Below are 9,348 nucleotides of genomic sequence, written 5' to 3'. Positions count from 1 at the left end.
TGAGAGAGAGAGAGAGAGAGAGAGAGAGAGAGAGAGAGAGAGAGAGAAGCACAGCTGAGATGTGGGGGATGAAGATTATTACAGGAGAACAAGAACACGCACACAGAATGGAGGAGGGACTGTTTGGGAGAATTTAACCAACTTTGAACAAATATTTAAAAGGGGATTTTTTTAATGGGGAGAGGGGAGGAAGAGGAGAAGGAGGAGGAGGAGGGAATTGAGTCATTCTGGACACCGAATGCAAACATCCCCACTAGAGGAACCAGAAAAGTTTTAAAGTTCCAATAAAAGGGGCTTGGAGAGAGCCTGAGATTTTAAACAGCCTCCAAGGGCTGCCTGGCCCGGACTCAGCCTCCCTCCATTGCTTCAGGACATTCCTTTCTGCTGAACACTGTGCTTTTCCGTCTTCTCTCGGGTGGAGTGTGCTGCCTCCCCCCATTTTCTCTACATTACACTGAGGGCCCCTGCTCCCCCCACCGCCAGCTCCTGGCTACTCTCCAGTTCCCCAGAGTGAGAGGGTCCTCAGACACACAGAGAGGAGGCTTTGTGAGTGTTATTATTGGGAAGGGGGCACATATCTGAGGAAGACCCCTACTACCAGAGAGGCATAACTCTATTCTTATTGACTCTTTGAACCCAAGGCTAGAAGGAAAGGTGGAGAGGGAAGGTTTTCCACCACCAACTGAGACAAGGACTCCAGGTTTGGAAAAAAAAATGAGAAGTTTTCACTAGTCATCTTCACAAGCTCATATTCATACCCCAAAACACTGGGTCCATCATAACCAAGCTCCTTGCACCCTAACTTGGAACCTTCACAGTCAAGGATCTCAAAAGAGCCAGAGTTGGAAAAGGTTAGTCATCAGTCTCAAAGCCCGGCAGAGGAAGACAAAGAGGAGAGGACTCTTTCCAGGTTCCACAGCTAGCTGGTGCTGGAGAGTATGATGACAGGCAGAAAGGATGCAGTGGAAAGAACATTCTACTTGAGACTGGGGAGACATAGTTTCCTATTACTGACCTTGTTACCAGGTCAGAATGTTCAATTCAGATTGTTAAAGAATAAAATGCAAGGGACCTCAGATCTCATCTAGGTCAGAACTTATTTTACAGAAGGAGAAACTGAGCCCCAGTGAGGCTTGCCCAAGATCACACAGAGAGTAGGAGAGTTGGGGTTTGACTCTAGCTCTCCCAACTAGTCACTGGACCAGTGCTCTTCTTCATGAAACCTTGGGCAAATCATTTAAACTCTTGTCCCGAGCTTCCTTATTTATAAAATGAGATTAGCCTAAGCCAGAAGTTCTTAACCAGGGATCCACCGACCCAATCTATGGAGTGATTTCAGGGGGCCAATGAAGTTGGATGGGAAAAAGTACATTTTTATTTTAACTAACCTCTAACTAAAATTTAGCATTCGCTTCAATGAATTAAAAATATTATTCTGAGAAGGTATCTGCAGGTTTCGCTAGACCAACAGAGGCTCTAATGCATGACACATAAAACCCCCTGGATTAGATAGTGTCTAAGGTTCCTTCTTGGTCTCACTTTTCATGTTCTAAGCTCCCCACCATCCCTAACATCCTCTATTTTAACATTCTATTAAAATCCTTTTTACTGCTAAGCTTCTCTTTCTCCTATTTTTTCACATTTTTTGAATCTATAATTCTAACATGAGAACGTCAGCAAGGGCTAGTTAGTTCAACTTGGTATTCTGTCCCAACAATAAATACTTGTTGATTGATAACAGCAAAGCATGGCAGCCCTTCATGATGTCATCCTCAGAAACACTGGGGATTCAGTTCAACTCAACAAACATTTATTAAGGGAGCTCAGTCATTGTTTGTAGATGATGAAGATGCTCTGGGCATCCTAGCTCCCTTCCTTCTCCCTCATGACCATAATATCTTCTTAGAGCTGGAATCAGAGGGATGCAAGCATAGGTTTTCTGCTCCCCAGTGCCTATGCTGGGGCTCTAGGGAGATGCATCTGGGTCACTCTGGGAACCATTTCTGTTTCAGAGTTCTCCATGGTCCCCTAGCAGTTTGAAAGGGCTTATCTTTCTACTAGAGAGAGAGGAAAACTCTGAGAATATCTGCCCCACCCCTTTAAGATTTCTGGGTTGTTTACTGGCAGGAACCTCCTCTAAGTCTATAGGTCTCCTTCTCCTGCGTCGCTCTTCATGTTCTTCTTACCACAGTCCCTTCAGAACACAGCTCTGATTTTTGTACTGGGAATAACATCATAACATCCAGAGGCAGATTTCCTGGGCCTAGCTAAGGCTCTCTTTAGGTTTCCTACTTTATTGATGCCATTGCCAAAATACTCCATACACCTAGAGAGGTGATTTTTTAGTCTCTCCAACTAAAGTGCTTCCAGGAGAAAGTCACAGAAGGGACTGGTAGATTTAACCCTAGAGAAAACACTTGTTCTCAGGTGTTTCATAGCAATGCTGTCTCACTTGACATATTTCCCATCCCAGTGCTTTTGCACCAGCTGCCTCACATGTCCCCTCACCTACACCTCTTAGTTTTCCTGGCCTCCTTCAAGGTAGCTCAAATTTCATCTTCTGCAAGAGGCATTTCTTGTCCTTGCCTCCCCAACTCCCCTCGCCCACCAGCTGCTGCTGCTGCTATCTAGAATTGATATAGCAACCACTCTATGACACATACTATCTACGCACTTTTCAAATATTATTCTGTTTGATCCTCACAACAACCTTGGGAGATGGCTGCAATTATTAGCCCCATTTTATAGTTGAGAAAACTCAGGTAAAAAAAAACCAAGTGGCTTACCCAAGGTCACATAGCTAGTAAGTATCTGAGGTTTGATTTAATTTGATTTAAACTCCAGGTCCAGCCCTCTATCCACTGTATCATCTGATTGCTTCCAGACTTAATGCTTTCCCCTTTCAGATTACCTTTCATCTATTCTGCATATATCTCATATATTATTTATATATTGTCTTGCCAACTAGAATGTAAGCTCCTTGAGGGCAAGGACAGTTTGGGTTTTTTTTTTTTTTTGTATCCTCAACACTTAGCATGGTGTAAACATAAATGCTTTTTGACTGACTATCGACTGACATACTGAGAAGTATCCATGTTTTTCTTCTCCATCATTTTGGCCCACATTTTGGTTTTAATGCAAAATCTGTCCCCACCCAACTTCTGTCTGCCCTTATCTCCCACCCTTTCCCAACACTGATCCTCTTCTCCAACCAGATGGTTTTTCTCCTTTTCAACTCCAAGGCTATTATTCCCTCCCCTCTTCCCAGCCAATCCAAATCCTATCCATTCCTTAGGGCCCAGCTCAAATCCACTGACTTCTTTCATGAAGCATTCCCCAAATCATATGTTAAATGAGGGCTTGGGCTAGATCATCCTTGAGGCCCCTTGCAGTTCTGTGTCCTAGGTTCAAACATTTTTTGGTCACTTCCAATTCTAACATGCGAAGTTTGTCAGGGAGGTTCCAGTGAAAGGGTTCCTTAGGAAAGCAGACCTTTCTCTGTTCTTTCCTTTTTCCATTCCTGTTATGCATACTACTCATTCAGGCACTTCAATTATCTTGCATTCTTATTTGCTAATGTGTGTGTGTGTGTGTGTGTGTGTGTGTGTGTGTGTGTGTGTGTGAGAGACCTCCCTAAAGAAATTGTACCCCCCTTGAGGGCAAGGGCCCACGGTTTCTATTTCCCTTATGCCTTCCACAACACGGTGCACAATGCTGGTGTTGAAAGCAGAAAGCCATACTTGTTAAATTTATTAGCTGGTAAGCCCTTTGAAAACAGAGCCTGTGTCAGATCTGCCTTTGTATTTCTAGTACCTAATAATTCAATGCAATTTAATTCCATAAGCATTTTTAATGTCCTAGTATATGCCAGGCACTGTGCTAGATGTTGGGGGTGCAGAAACAAAAAGGAAAATACCCTCTGCCCTCAAAGACCTTATATTCTATACCAGTAGTTTTCAAATTTGGGGTTCTCAGGACCTCTTTACTCTGAAAAATTACTGAGGACTCCCCGAAGAGCTTTTGTTTATGTAGGCTATATCTACTGATGTTTACCATATTAGAAATTAAAACATCTTAGTATTATTATGAAAATGGTTTTGACCTTGAAAATACCCTGAAAGGATCTAGGGGACTTCCCAGGGGTCTCCAGGGCACACTCTGAGAACTGCTTCTATGTACTAACACAGTAAATCCTTAATACATGTTAAACTGAATGGAATTGAACCAAGGGGGTTGGATTAGGTAATCATTGAGCTACTTTCCATCTCTAAATCCTGTGATCTTGGATTGAATTAAATTAAATTCAAGCTTTAGGGACCAGGACTCAGAGTGGCTACTCTGGACTTTGACCTAGGCTAGACCATCAAGGGTCTGGATATGTTAGATTTAAGAGGTGCCTAGGGTGGAGGAGGTCAGTTCTACTGCAGGCTTTAATCTTGAGGGGCTAACCTGGGCTCACACTAACCCCTCCCAGAAACACATACTAAGCCTAGTCTTGAGAACTGTTCTGCAGAGTTCAAATCACTTAACCCATCCACCTCCATCTTATTAGATTTTTTTCCCTCTCTTCCTATCTAGAATGTTGAAAAAGTCCCCCAGTGGAAAAAATGCTGAGAAGAGATTTCCAGCTTCTTTTGGCAAAGACAGAAATGTCTGGGTGAGGTTCAGAAACATAGCTGTGCATGTCTTGGTCCAGAGGCTGCCCAGAACACTCAGGATTGGGTGGAGAGGAGGAACTTCTCAGAGGTTCCAGGCTACCATTCTTCCTTTAACCATCCTGACTTTTTCCAACTCCTGTCTGAGACATCCCCTCTAGCCCCACTGGGCACCCCCTTTCCCCAAGCAGACAACCATTCCTTGATTTCCTTGAGTCTGAGGAAAGGACTGTCCCATTAAAGTCATTCCCCAGATGCATTCACCCATATGTGTATGTCTCAAAGATGGTGCCTTCTTATCTACTCCCTGAGAAACCAGGAGTGACAAGAGGAGACTTGATGAGTGTACTGGGGTTTCTTGGAAACTGTGACATCTCAGTTTTGAAGAGAGATGAAGAAGCCATTTGAGAATTTAGGGGAGGGAGAATGGCCTTTTCCTGGCAGAAAAAAAATCTGAATTCTGGCACTTGACTTTCACGGTGCAGTGTGACCCTAGAGAAGAGACTTGGGCTTTCTAGAGCTTTTTCCTTTGCCCATAAAAAAGCAACCAGAATCCTTGGCCCTCCTTCACCTTTCCATGAGTGGGTAGATGGTATAAAAAACGTGTTGGAATGGATAATATTGGCCCGACTATGAGCTCCGTGGAGGAAGGGACCTTGTCTTATATAAGTTGTATGTCTCCACCCCTCCCCCAGAACCTATCACAGACTCAGCACACAGAGGGTGCTTAATGAAGATTTATGGAGTGAGAGATGCACCTAGAGAGTCCCAGGAAGCAGCGTCTGAGGACAAGCTCCTTTTTGCATGGTACGCGGCTTTGGGTCTACTCTGACTTGACCATATGTCTAGGCCACATGTTGGGGAGTCCTCGCATTAATTGGCTCAAGTTCTTATATTACATTCCAGGGCTGTCATGTGGAAGAGGAATTCATATCACTCTGTTTGGCCCCAGAAGGCAGAATAAGGATGGAGGGACGGCTGGAAATGAAATAGAGGAGGATTTCACTGTGATCACAGGGTCATAGGTTGAGGGCCAGAGGTGATCTCAGAGGCCACCGAGGCAAACCATCTCATTTTAAAGACGGTGAAGCTCAAGGTCACACAGGAGGTATTCTTTCTACTATTTCTATTAATCAGTAAGCACTGCTTACATACCTACTATGTGTCAGGCACTATCTTAGGTGCTGGGTACTCAAAGACAAAAAAAAAATTAAATACTTCCTCATAATTAAAACTATCCAAAAATGTAATGGGATGCCTTGAGAAGAAGTGTGTTCATATACATAGTTCTTTGCCGAGTGACCACTTGTTAGGGGTCAGGTCTCCATCTAGGCATGAATTGGTGGTACCAGATAGACTCTGAGATCCCCTCTAACTCAAAGATTCTGTGATCCTATGATTCTTCTACTTTCTAACTATAGTATGTAAGATATGTTCCTATCCCTTCCCCACCAACCAAAACTTTCTGTGCCTCTGTTTTCTTATCAGCGTTCAATGGGCACAATCATTCCCATACTCTGTGTCCTAGGGATGTTAGGAGGGCAATAGGAAAATACTATATTCATGAAGGACTTGAGAGTCTTCAGCAGAAACGTTTGATCTTTCTATAGTCTAGATATTAATTGTCCTAAGTCATGTCCCTTAGAGTTGACATAGCCCTTATTTTTGCCATCTTGAGATTTACTTTTCCTACCTGAACCACCATCTGTTCTTTTACCTCTTACTTAACTGATAAACCAGGAACACTAAATCTGTGTTCATTATGGAAATATGTTTTTGGTTATTTATGTGAAGGTTTGACTCTAGCTGATACGCCATCTGTCAAACAAGTTCAGTCCTTCTGTGTGTTTGCATGCATGGTGGCTGTGTTTGATTGTAAGCTCCTAGAGGTCAGGAAACCTCTCTGACCTGTTTGGTATGGGCTCTGAGACAAAGCCCAGAAACATTTTACTTCTTTGTAACCAATTTGCAACTGGCCTTACTTCCCACCATTCACAGTCTAAACCCTCTAGTTAATCCGTTCAACAAAGCACCCTTGAATCCCTTGTCTTTCCACGGTTTGTGCCTTGCCAACCCTCAGCTGCCATTACCCATCTTCTCTGCTCTTATTCCCAAGCTGTTTAATGCTGCCACAGAATGTCATGAAACCATGCCATCTGGGTCCACCACAGATTCCAGTTATCTAACTTCAACTGGGTCCTCACTGCTGCACGGCAATTATTTTCTTCCTTTCTGATGGACTCTTTCTGATCACACTAGCTGCTACTTCCTCCTCAGTGTCCCAACACTATCCTCATCCCTTTTGCTCTCAGCAAACAAATTCATCTGCTGTTTTACTGAGAAAATAAAAAACATCCATTGTGAGTCCCCTAGACCTACATCTATCTTTGTTTTCCCAATGTTGAACAATTCAACTTAATTGCATAAGTGCTTATTAAACACCTGCTATGTGCCAGTTACCATGGTAGGTGCCAGGAACATAAATACAAAAATGAGACACCCTCAAGGAGTTTACATTCTACTAGGGAGATATAACAAGAAGTAAATATGGGATATAGACAGAATCTACCCATGACTTAGGGTGGAACATTAACTACTAGGGAAATCAGGAAAGACTTTTTGGAAGAGAAGGTGATCCCTCTTCAACTCTTGGTAATCTGACTTCTGACCCAACCACTCTACTGGAACGTCTCTCCCAAAGGCTATGAGAGATCTCTCAAATAATAAGTCCATCGGCCTTTTATCAGTCCTCAAACTCCACCTTTCTGCAGCTTTTGATGCTATTAACTACCCCACTCCTGTTGGATAATCTCTCTTTTTCCTTGGTTTCTGTGGCACTGCTTTCTCCTGGCTCTCCTTTTAGCCCTCTGAGCACTACTGAGTTGCCTATGCTGGTATCCGTTCATCTCTATTGCCTCTGTGATGAAATAGCTCTCGCTTGGGCCTCCTTAGGCCCTCCACAATCTAACTCAGACTTAGTTCTCCTCCCTGAACTCATCATGCCATCCTCCATGTCGGTATCTTCCCACAGGCCATCCCTTAAGCCTGGAATGCACTCACTCCCCTCTTAGCTCTGTCTTTCCCATCCCTTATCTTTCTTCCTATTCTACCTCTTTTGCGTAGCCTTCCTGGTCCTTCTAGTTCAAAGCATTCTTTGCCTCTCAAAGACTCCTGTCTGATTCCTCTTTTGTCCTTCTTTATTCTCTACTTTGCATTAAACGTGCACATATGCATATGCGTACATACATACACATATGTGTGTCTATACATATATATATATACACACACACACCATGTCATCCCCCTACCCCAAGTAGAATGTAAGCTCCCAGAGGCTGAAGACTGGTTTTCTGTTTTGTTTGTTTGTTTGTTTGTCTTATCCTCTGTGCCTAAGCATAGTGCTTTATAGATAATTATTGCTTAGTTAGTGTTTGTGGAGTTGAATATGTATGATAGAATGGGATAGGAGAGGAGAGAATAGAAAGGGATGGGCCTGAATGGAATGGAGTGAAATCATAGCTAGAATGGAACTTAGAAAATCAGATCGAAGGGGCCATAAAACACAAAATGGCAAAGCTGGAAGGAACCTTAGACTATGCATTATAATGTCAGAGCTAGAAGAGACTTCAGATGCCTCGAAGTCCAAGGCCCCTTGCTACCTATGAGCACACTGAGACTTGAAGTGGATTATCCAAGCTTGCACAACAAGTTCATGGCAGAGCCAGATCCCAGGTTTCTTGACTCTTGGTCCGCTGTTCTTCTCCTGTCTCTACCCCCACCACATTATTACACAATTTCCTAGTCTATGGAATTTTCCCAGACCTACCTGTTCCCCACCCCTGCCTCCCTAAGAAACAACCTAAAGGCATGCTTCGGCTGAAACGTGTCTCCTCCCTGCTTCCCACCATTTCTCTTGGGGTGTGTGATTCTTGCTCTGCTTTATCTGCTTGCAGAGAAGAGACCCTTTCTTCAGGCTTGAAAGTGGGCCTGGCTTGAGGTTGGATACAGATCTGACATGTTGTTGTGACATAACAAGCATTAAGGGGATGTGAGCTGGGAGTAAAAGCAATTTGATGGTGGTTGTAGTGTGGGGATTATGCCTGCTTTTCAGAAAAATTGCAGTGACCTCTCCATTGGTCAATACCTATCCTGAACACCTATTCTGTGCTAAGCCCTGTATGGGGTTGTGATACTGAGGAAATGGGAGATATGATCTCCCCTCTAAAGGAGAATGTGGTCTAGTTAGGAAGAAGGACACATAGTCATTCATTCACTTATTCATTCAAAGAACATTTAATAAGCATGTATTACAGGCAAGGTTCTGTGTTTCATGCAAGAAGAGATTCAGGAGCAGCTAGGTGGTGCAGTGGATAGAGCACCAGCCCTGGAGTCAAAAGGACTTGAGTTCAAATCTGGCCTCAGACCAGATACTTGACACTTACTAGCTGTTTGACCCTGGGCAAGTCACTTAACCCCAATTGCCTTGCCAAAAAACAAAATAAAAGAAAAAAAGAAGAGATTCAAAAATGAATGAGTCATCTCACTGTTGTCAAGGAGCTTACAATTCAGTATGATCAACTCCCAATGAAAGACAGGGAGTTGAGGATGGGAGGATACAAGCTCACCTTTCATATTTTGATGCTGTCCTCTCTCTCTCTCTCTCTCTCTCTCTCTCTCTCTCTCTCTCTCTCTC

The sequence above is a fragment of the Vombatus ursinus genome, unplaced genomic scaffold (genome assembly GCF_900497805.2).
Source record: "Vombatus ursinus unplaced genomic scaffold, bare-nosed wombat genome assembly UNPS02014793.1, whole genome shotgun sequence".
NCBI lineage: Eukaryota > Metazoa > Chordata > Mammalia > Diprotodontia > Vombatidae > Vombatus > Vombatus ursinus.
The sequence above is the reverse complement of the archived record's forward strand: the minus strand, read 5'-3'. Positions refer to the sequence as shown.